Source organism: Nomascus leucogenys, chromosome 4 (assembly GCF_006542625.1).
Source record: "Nomascus leucogenys isolate Asia chromosome 4, Asia_NLE_v1, whole genome shotgun sequence".
Classification (NCBI taxonomy): Eukaryota; Metazoa; Chordata; class Mammalia; order Primates; family Hylobatidae; genus Nomascus; species Nomascus leucogenys.
Genome location: NC_044384.1, coordinates 79308202 through 79317814, shown reverse-complemented (window position 1 = coordinate 79317814; position 9613 = coordinate 79308202). Strand labels below are relative to the sequence as shown.

Sequence of the window (9613 nt, the reverse complement as noted above, 5' to 3'; positions counted from 1 at the left end):
TTCCAGAGTGAGTCAAGCCTCCTGTTGAAGTGTTCACATTTCCCTGTACTCTGATCCTTAGCAGTTTACATATGGACGATTCAATTAATGTCTGTCTCCCCTACTAGACTGCAAACTCCCCTAAGACAGGAGCCACACCCTTTTGAATTCCAAGCACTGAGCATGGTACCTGACATGTCACGAGTACTCAAGTATTTTCTGAATGAGTGTGAGAGTGAAAAAAGCAATTAATTAATAAATCCTCCAATTAGTCCATGGCAGCCTCCCAAAAAAATAATTCTCCAGGTTCAAAGAAAGGGTTGAAAACATGCTGATGGCACCTGAGTTCTCTCTTTAGCTAGAGTTTCTTTAGCTACCTGAGAGAGATCACTCACACTTCACCAGATCACAAAATATTGTGACAGCCTTAGAGGAACAGTCAGACATTTGGTGTCAAAGGGAGGAAGATTTAAAGTAGAAGTTTGATCAGAGCATTAAAATGGAAAACCAATGAAAGGAGATGGGCTAAGAAGATAGTTCAAAAGAATTCAGGAAGGCATAAACCAAATAGAGTGATGAACTTGAAAAAAACACTGTTTTCCAAAGACATTAACCAGTTACCTGGTCAGACTGAGATCCTCTGGCCTTGGATATTAGCAACAAATGATCCGGTCAATAATACCAGACTAGAAACCCCATCCCTTGGCAGTTACGCAATCAAACCACCATAAAGCCAAGTTTCTCACCTACCTGACAATAGCCCAGAAGTAGTAAAAACCAAGGAAAGAAAAAGAATCCACCCTTTTAACCACATAGAGGTCTTCATCTTGCTAAAGCTCACAGCAAGGGCTGTTCAGAAAACAGAAGGAGGTTAAGGTTTGGGACGCTTCACATGATTTGATGCCTGTCACATTGTTCAAGTATAAGAAATTACCTCCTACAGCAAGCACACACCAAAAGAAAACTTTTACACCACTATCGCTTAGCCTCTAGAAAATAACATTTTGTGGCAACTTTGGTACTAAAAAGTCAATGTGCGTCCCATACAATTAAATAGCAAGAGTGGGGAAGGGAGGGGAAGAGTGTTTGCGGTAAAGAGAAGTGAGTGTAGGAAATCATGAAGGTGAAAATGTTGGTGAAAATACTCTTGAAAAGGGCCTCTCTAATTCCTCTTTCTCCTGAGTAATTTTTCCATTTGCTATAGCCTACAGCACTTAATATGCAATGTTTAGGCCATAAAGTCTCCGAAAACAAAACTTACACAGAGTACCTGGTAAATACGAAGGCAGCTTCAGAGGATAATGAGGCTGTGTATGTGTCAATGCAAAATGAAAGCTTAAAACATTAAAACATTTTAGGTAAGAGGTGGACTAGACCATAAGGCCTTCAAAATGACAGGGAATAGTACCACCTGTCTAGGTGACTACAGAGACCAAAGCAGCAGGGAGGACTGATTCATAAAGTTCTGTAGGAAGTACAAAGTAATTGTAGTTCCAATCCTCATATGTTACTTTAAAGTCTATTTCAGGAAGCATAATGAAAACTTGGTACTCATCAGAAAGAAAATAGCTACTCACTTTTGTTTGCTTAATCTTTTAAAAAAGTTTCTTGGTTTAAGCTGCTCTTTGTATATGCCAGGGTTCTGGATTAATGTGGAGAGGACCCTGTTAGACCTGACAAACTACTTGTAAAATCAAATGTCCATGCTACAAGCCAGGTTTTTACCATTTTATTTTAGATGCATGTTCTACCCGCACATGGCTGGGAGAGGAACCAGAAGGGAGTAAATTTTGACAGAGATGGTTTGAGGATATAGCTATTGTCTTGATAGGCCAGAATAGATGATATTTTAAGAACTTTGGTTTTTCCCTGTAATTTATTCTAGGTCAGCAATTCATCCCTGGGCCTGAGAAGGCACTTTTTCGATCCTGTCATTTCTATAGCTAAGCAAATAACTCCCCAATAATGAGAAAATGTACATAAATGTTTTTGTGAATGATATAAGATACTATACACAAATGTAAGGACATATTTTTTATTATTCACTTAGAAAAGTTTTTTTTTTTTTTTAAGCCAGGGACTTGTTCTGTCGCCCAGATTTCAGTGCAGTGGTGCCATACTACAGCCTCCAACTCCTGGACTCAAGCAATCCTTCTGCTTCAGGCTCCTGAGTAGCTGCAACTACAGGAGCACACCACGACATTCGGCTAATTATTTTATTTTTTGTAGAGATAGTGTCTTGCTTTGTTGCCCAGCCTGGTCTCGAACTCCTGGGCTCAAGCCATTCTACCGCCTCGGCCTCCCAAAGTGCTGGGATTACAGCCGTGGGCCACCGCGCCCAGCCCGCTTTATGGATTTTGCAAGTCATTTACTCCCTCTAGGCTTCAGTTTCCTCATCTGCAAAATTGGGAGGCCATGATTCTGACAGTTATAAAATTCCTGGGAGCAATGGAAGAGAATGTTATTTAGTAAGATGGCTGTGAGGAATTATGATGAGAGGATGGAGAAGGTAGGGTGTGTGCACTGGTGAAGAACGGATCTGAAGACCGTGAGGCACGGCTGAGGGCTCAGGAAAGAGGCTCCTATTACAAATTTTAAGGCTATAGGACCCCACCCACACTTTTTGGGGGATCATATTCCACCTTTGTCCCGGCCCCGCCTCCGCCCCACCCTTCTCCTCCTCCCCTTTCTTTCCTTCCCCTCCCCTCCCCTCAGGCTGAGAAGCGCCACACTTCGTATGGCCGCCACAGTGCTCCGCTTTCCACTGCTCGAGGGCTGCGCGCGCTCTCACCGCGCCACCTCACTCGCGTGTGAGCTCGCCCTCAGCCCCTTCCGATTGGCTCATTATGTAAGTGACGTAGGGCTCCAGCCTCCCACTAACTTATCCCTGGCTTGCCCCGCCTCCTCCTGGCTTCTTTTGACGCCAGTGGAAACCTAACCTACCCCGTCTCCGCCGTGCGGGAGGAGCCGGTAGAGCTGTTCAAACCAGGAGGGCGATGGCGATGGCGGTGGCGCGCACGCACGCACGCACGCCAGCGGCCGGCGGAGCCGCAGGCTCGCGCCCGGGCTCGCCCCGCGACACGCCAGAGGCTCGCGCACTCAGTAGGTTGGGCTGCGGCTGCGGCAGCCGTGGAAGCTGAGGCGCTGCGCGTGAGAGGTCCCGGATACGCCTGCAGTTCCGACTCCGCCACCCTCAGCTTCTCTCCCCCAGGTCTGGGAGCCGAGTGCGGAAGGAGGGAACGGCCCTAGCTTTGGGAATCCAGAGGACTGGCTCCTGCCGACACCGCCCTCCTTCCCTTCCCAGCCGCCGGCCTCGCTCGGTGTTAGGCTACTCTGCTGGGAGGCGCCGGCGGCTGCCAGTCTGTGGAGAGTCCTGCTGCCCTCCAGCCGGGCTCCTCCACCGGGCCTTGCAGGGGCCGAGAGAGCTCGGTGCCCGCCCTTCCGCTCGCCTTTTTCCTCAGCCGGCTGGAGCAGCATCGGTCCGGGAGGTCTCTGGGCTGAGGCTGCGGCAGTTCCTCTAGTTCCACCATGTCTGCGGGCGGAGACTTCGGGAATCCGCTGAGGAAATTCAGGCTGGTGTTCCTGGGGGAGCAAAGCGGTGAGTGCCTGGCTCCCCTACTCCTGGCAGCTGGCCGCAGCGTCCCTGCACCGCCCCCGGTGCGGCCCTTCCGTCCGCGGAGGCTCCCTGCCCGCCTCGCGTCCGCGCTCGTTGCCACCGCAGCCTTTCCCGATGTGCCCCCCCGGTGCCACTGGTTCTCCGCCTGGATCTGTCGGTCGAGTTTTTACTCTGTTCCCCGGGTTCTTCAATCCTCGACTCGCAGGCTCCGTTCCCCGCAGTCCAGCCATCTCCGGTCGATCTGCCCTCCCTCCCCAGCCTTCACCCCGCCTAGCGTCTTGTCTATCCCTTTCTTCCTCCGGTCTCGGTCATTGCCCCTACCCCGGCCCCCTTTCTTGGGCCCCACCCTTATTCCTTGCTCTTTTCCCAGTTCCTCAGCTCTGTGAGGCCCACTCAGGGAAGCCCCACTCCCGAGAGCGGGCCCTCTTCAACCTTGGCCAAGGAGGGTGGAATCTGGGCGTTGTTTTCCCCAGAGGCTTGGCCCTGAGAAGTGCTGATGTCGTGGAAGGTGGGAAGAGGTGGTCGTTGAAAAAATTATTAAATGGTTTTCACGTGGGTGGGAAACTAGTCTGGGCCATAGAGGAAACATCTGAATTGGAGACGACTTGAGCATGGGGTGGTTGGGGGTGAAAGGGGTAGCGTCGGCAGTGGAGATTTTTGCCCCTTAGGTTAGATGGGGCTGTGGCTTGTCGGAAAACCTCATTTTGTTCTCTTGACTTTCACCACCGACAATTCTTTTGGCAATATTGATGATTTTTCAGTCTCTGCCAGATGCTATGTCATGATCATTTTACTTGGAATTTTTCTCGTCTCACCTCCCCTTTTTCTCTTTTCAACATGAAGCAGCGTCTGAGTCTCATGGTGGTACAAAAGGGAATTACTGGGGAAATGTTAATTATTCATATCTTCTTGAGTATTTTCCAATGATATATTGAGGATTCATGTGAGAGAAGGCTTGGAATAACCAACATCTTTGTTTTGTCGGATTTCCTTTGAAAAATGGAGTAGAGTAGGAATAGACTCATCATCTAGTTACCTAAATTAGATTTAAATACCATTTGGGCTAAATAATTCTTTTATGCTTAATATTCCGTACTATCTGATGAGTGAAATTGTTATGTCATTTACCTGGTCAGGTTCTGCTGTTACTGTACTTTTGTATTAGATACTAGATCCTAATTTTGTGATGGTTGTTTCTACGATTGTAGTAATTCCAGTTTTATGCTGTATTATACAAAGTTGACACTCGACAATTCAGAGATGATTACCCTCCTTTGTTTTTCTCATACTTTGCATGACCATCTTTAAAATTCAGACATTGAGAGATTAGTTCTGAGTCATCAAACATTGAGTACCTACTAGGTGTTTTAGGTGAGGTTATAGAAAACATTAGTTATTTGTTTTGACTGGAAGGCATGTAAGTGATATAAATTCATAGCTTTTATTACTACTTTGAACTATTTATACTAATTTGTATGCCATCACAGAGGTTAATACTCTTGCAAAATTGCCTCCAGTTAGAACTGGGAAATCATTTTTCTCCTTTCATATGTAGATTATCTTCCCCTCCCTTTTGGGGAGAAAAATATAATCTCCCTCCTTTTTGCTTATATATTTTCCTGAAGTAAGTATAAACTTGTGTCTTTACGTGAGTAACTTGGTAGAACCTATGGAGTTGATTCTAGTCCAGCTTTCATATGTCAATATCCGGATAGTTCCCAAATATAAAATATAGTTTATTGGTTATTATTGATAAAAAGGATCCAAAGTGCTTATTGTGCATTCTAAGGATATTATTGCCTTCCTTATGTTGTGATGCACAGCTATTTAGTTTGCATGAAAAAACCTATTCATCTCCCTGTCTAAAAAGATTTTAGCATGAATGGAGTGCTTAACTTCCTAAGTATCTTCAGGTTTCCTTTGAATTTCTTGAGTATTTGTATATGTTCTAATGCATAATGGAGAGTTTCATGGCTTCTAATTTCGTACCTTGTTTAAGCCTCTGCTACCCTCCCCCCTCCATTACTGAAGCCTGGTTAGATTTTTTTTTAATAGACTTCATTTTTTAGAACAGTTTTAGACTTACAGAAAAATTGAAAAGATAGTGCAGAGTTCCCATATACCCACACATCTAGTTTCCCCTGTTACCAACATCTTGCATTAGTATGACACATTTGTTACAATTAATGAATTAATATTGATGTTATTATTAACTTAAGTCCATAGTTTATTTAGATTTTTAGTTTTAACCTAATGTCCTTTTTCTGTTTCAGCATTCAATTCAGGATGTGAAGTTAATTATCTTTTGAGGTTACTGTATTGTCAAGTAATGCCATTCATTAGCTTTGACAATGAAAGATTGATCTCTGTTTTCATGGTCAGTGTCTATAGTTTTCTTATGCGTTAGTAGAGGTCTGTAGACTCCATGTCGTTTTGATGTAACTCTTCATGAATTATTTATTTTTAGGTCTGTTAGAATTCCACAATACAGCTTTCAAAGACTGTAATCTATGGCAAAGCCTTGTTTTTTCTTAATAGCATTTACCACATTTACAATTATCTTATTTTTTGTGTGTTTGTTTTTATTTCGCACAGAAGAATGCAACTCCCATGAAGATAAAAACTATTCTTTTTTGTTCAGTGTATCCCCATTGCCTAGCATAGAGCCAGGCTCATAGTAGCAGCTCAGACATGTTGGGTGAATGAACGATGGCTGAATCTAATAGTAACGGAAGCCAGTAGCCTATATTACACTCTTTGACATGGTGAAGTTCACATTTTTTCCTTATGCAATTGATAGTTTAACAATAACACTTAAAACTTACATCGTTTGATTGTATACAGGAATATATCAGATACTTAAGGGGGTAGAGAAACCAGTCGTTTAGAGGCCCAACTATTTCATTCAAAAAATAGGACTGACCTGAATTTTGTACTTTTTTTTTTGAGTTGAGCAAAATTAGTCTTCCTTTGTTAAAGTTGTGGGTAAATTATTTGCTATTAATATAACACATGAAAAGTATTCAAATTATACCAATGATGTGCTCATGTGCTCATGGAACTGATTTGAAATTAGGTTTTATTTGGCTTATCAAAAATTTTAAAATACTAGGCTGGGCACAGTGGTTCATGCCTGTAATCCCAGCACTTTGGGAGGCTGTGATAGGTGAGGTCAGCAGTTCAAGACCAGCCTGGCTAACATGGTGGAGTCCCCGGCCCACCCGCCCCATGGCCCGGTCTCTACAAAAATACAAAAATTATCCAGGTATGATGGCAGGTGGGGGCCTGTAATCCCACCTACTCAGGAGGCTGAGGCAGGAGAATCACTTGAACCTGAGAGGCAGAGGGTGCAGTGAGCCGAGATCATGCCATTGCACTCCAGCCTGGGCGACAGAGTGAGACTCCGTCTCAAGAAAAAAAAAAAAAAAAAAAAAATATATATATATATATATATATATATATATATATGTATATTTAAGATACTGTGCTCTATAATGAAAATGAATTGTGTCAGTACATGAAGCAGATTGAGTTAATGACATCAATCTTAACCTTGGATAAATTCTTACGGTTTAATAAAGGAATGTTTGGCCGGGCGTGGTGGCTCACGCCTGTAATCCCAGCACTTTAGGAGGCTGAGGCAGGCAAATCACCTGAGGTCAGGAGTTCGAGACCAGCCTGGCCAACATGGCGAAATCCCATCTCTACTAAAAATACAAAAACTAGCTGGGCGTGGTGGCATGTGCCTGTAATCCCAGCTACTCAGGAGGCTGAGGCAGGAGAATTGCTCAACCCAGGAGGTGGAGGTTGCAGTGAACTGAGATCGCCCCACTGCACTCCAGCCTGGGCCTCAGGAGCGAGACTTCGTCTCCTTCGTCTCTAAATAAATAAATAAATAAATAAAGGAATGTTGAAATACACAATTGGACGTTTCCTTGAGGAGTCTGTTTTGTTACTACCTCTGGCTATTGTCTTGAGATGCAGAGGCAGTTTTAGTAATGTCACTCAGTGGTTTACAGTAGAAGATTTTACTGTATATACGTGTCACCAATTATAAATTAGGAGATCTAATGGCAGAGAGAAGCACATACTCAGCCTACTACTGTTTTTTTCACTTTATATTGCCTTTTCTTTTTTTCCATCAATGCTGATCAAATTGCAATATGTTAGATAAGGAAAAAATGTCTTATTGTCAGAGACTAGCAGTACTGACCAGTTGTTTTTCTTTTGAGACAGGGTCTACCTCTGTCACTCAGGCTGGAGTGCAGTAGTGTGATCTCAGCTCACTGCACCCTCCACCTCCCAGACTCAAGTGATCCTCCCACTTCAGTCTCCCAAGTAGCTGGGACAACAGGCATGTACCACCACGCCTGGCCAATTTTTATATTTTTTTGTAGAGATGGGGTTTTACCATGTTGCCCAGGCTGGTCTCAAACTTTTGAGCTGGCGAGATCCTCCGGCCTCAACCTCCCAAAGTGCTGGGATTACCGGTGTGAGCCACCATGCCTGGCCAGTACTGAACATTTTATATTGGCTAGATCAGTGGTTTTTAAACTTTTTTTCCCCAAGACCTCTTTCTGCTCTTACAAATTTTTGAGGATCCTGAAGAGCTCTGTTAATGTAGTTGTTATTGTTATTCTTCCTCCTCTTCCTCTTCTTCCTCCTCCTCCTCTTCTTCCTCCTCCTCTTCTTTCTCCTCCACCTCTTCCTTCTCCTCCTCCTCTTGTTCTTCTTCTTCCTCTTTCTCCTCTTCTTTCTCTTCCTTCCCCCTTCTCCCTTCCTTCCCCCTTTCCACTTCCCCCTTCTCCCTTCCTTCCCTCTTTCCACCTTCCCCTTCCTTTCCCTTTCTCCCTTCCTTCCTCCTTTCCTCTTCCCCTTTCCTTCCTGCTTCTTGGATGCAGTGACTGTTCACAGGGGCTATCATGGCCAACTGCAGCCTTGTCTCAAGCTCTTCTGCCTCAGCCTCCCTAGTAGCTGGGACTGTAGGCACATGCCACTGTGCCTGGCTTTTGTTTATGTAGTTTATATCAACATTTAGGCCAGGCACGGTGGCTTATGCCTGTAATCCCAGCACTTTGGGAGGCCGAAGTGGGTGGATCACCTGAGGTCAGGGGTTCGAGACCAGCCTGGGCAACATGGTGAAACCCCATTTCTACTGAAAATACAAAATTAGCCGGGCATGGTGGTGCGTGCCTGTAGTCCCAGCTCTTCGAGAGGCTGAGGCAGGAGAATCGCTTGAACTCGGGAGGTGGAGGTTGCAGTGAGCCAAGATCGTGCCACTGTGCTCCAGCTTGGGCAACAGAGTGAGGCTCCGTCTCAAAATAAATGAATAAATATATCAACATTTACTGTACTGAAAAAGAAAATTTCAAAATATTTAATATGTTAAAAAATAATAGGGCCGAGCGTGGTGGCTCATGCTTGTAATCCCAGCATTTTGAGAGGCCAAGGCGGGCGGATCACTTGAGGCCAGAAGTTTGAGACCAACCTGGCCAATATGGTGAAACCCTGTCTCTACTAAAAATACAAAGAAATTAGCCTGGCATAGTGGTGGACGGTCCCAGTAGTAGTCCCAGCTACTCAGGAGGCTGAGGCAGGAGAATCGCTTGAACCCGGGAGGTGGAGGTTGCAGTGAGCCAAGATCACGTCATTGCACTCCAGCCTGGGCAACAAGAGCAAAACTCTGTCTCAAAAAAAAAAAAATAATGATAATAATAATAATAATAAACTCATTGCATGTTAATACCTTTTTTTTTTTTTTGACTGCATCCCTCTGTCGCCCAGGATGGAGTGAGTGCCTCCCGGGTTTGTGATTCTCATGCCTCAGCCTCCTGAGTAGCTGGGACCACAGGCACACGCCACCATGCCTGGCTAATTTTTTGACTTTTTAGTAGAGATAGGGTTTTGCTATATTGGCCAGGCTGGTCTCAAACTCCTGGCCTCAAGTGACCTGCTTGCCTTGGTCTCCCAAAGTGCTGGGATTACAGGCATGAGCCACCGTGCCCAGCCTTCATGTTA

The 9613-nt window shown here is 44.9% G+C and overlaps 1 protein-coding gene across 6 annotated transcripts in view; it reads left to right on the top strand.

The window, feature by feature from the left end:
* The first annotated feature begins 3508 nt into the window (after window positions 1-3508).
* LOC115834764 (rho guanine nucleotide exchange factor 2-like) overlaps window positions 3509-9613 on the top strand; it is a 71912-nt gene continuing 65807 nt past the window's right edge. For all 6 annotated transcript variants that reach the window (XM_030810872.1, XM_030810874.1, XM_030810873.1 and 3 more), the window contains exon 1: window positions 3509-3577. The gene's annotated coding sequence lies outside the window, so the exon portion shown is untranslated. The remainder of the gene's footprint in view (window positions 3578-9613) is intronic.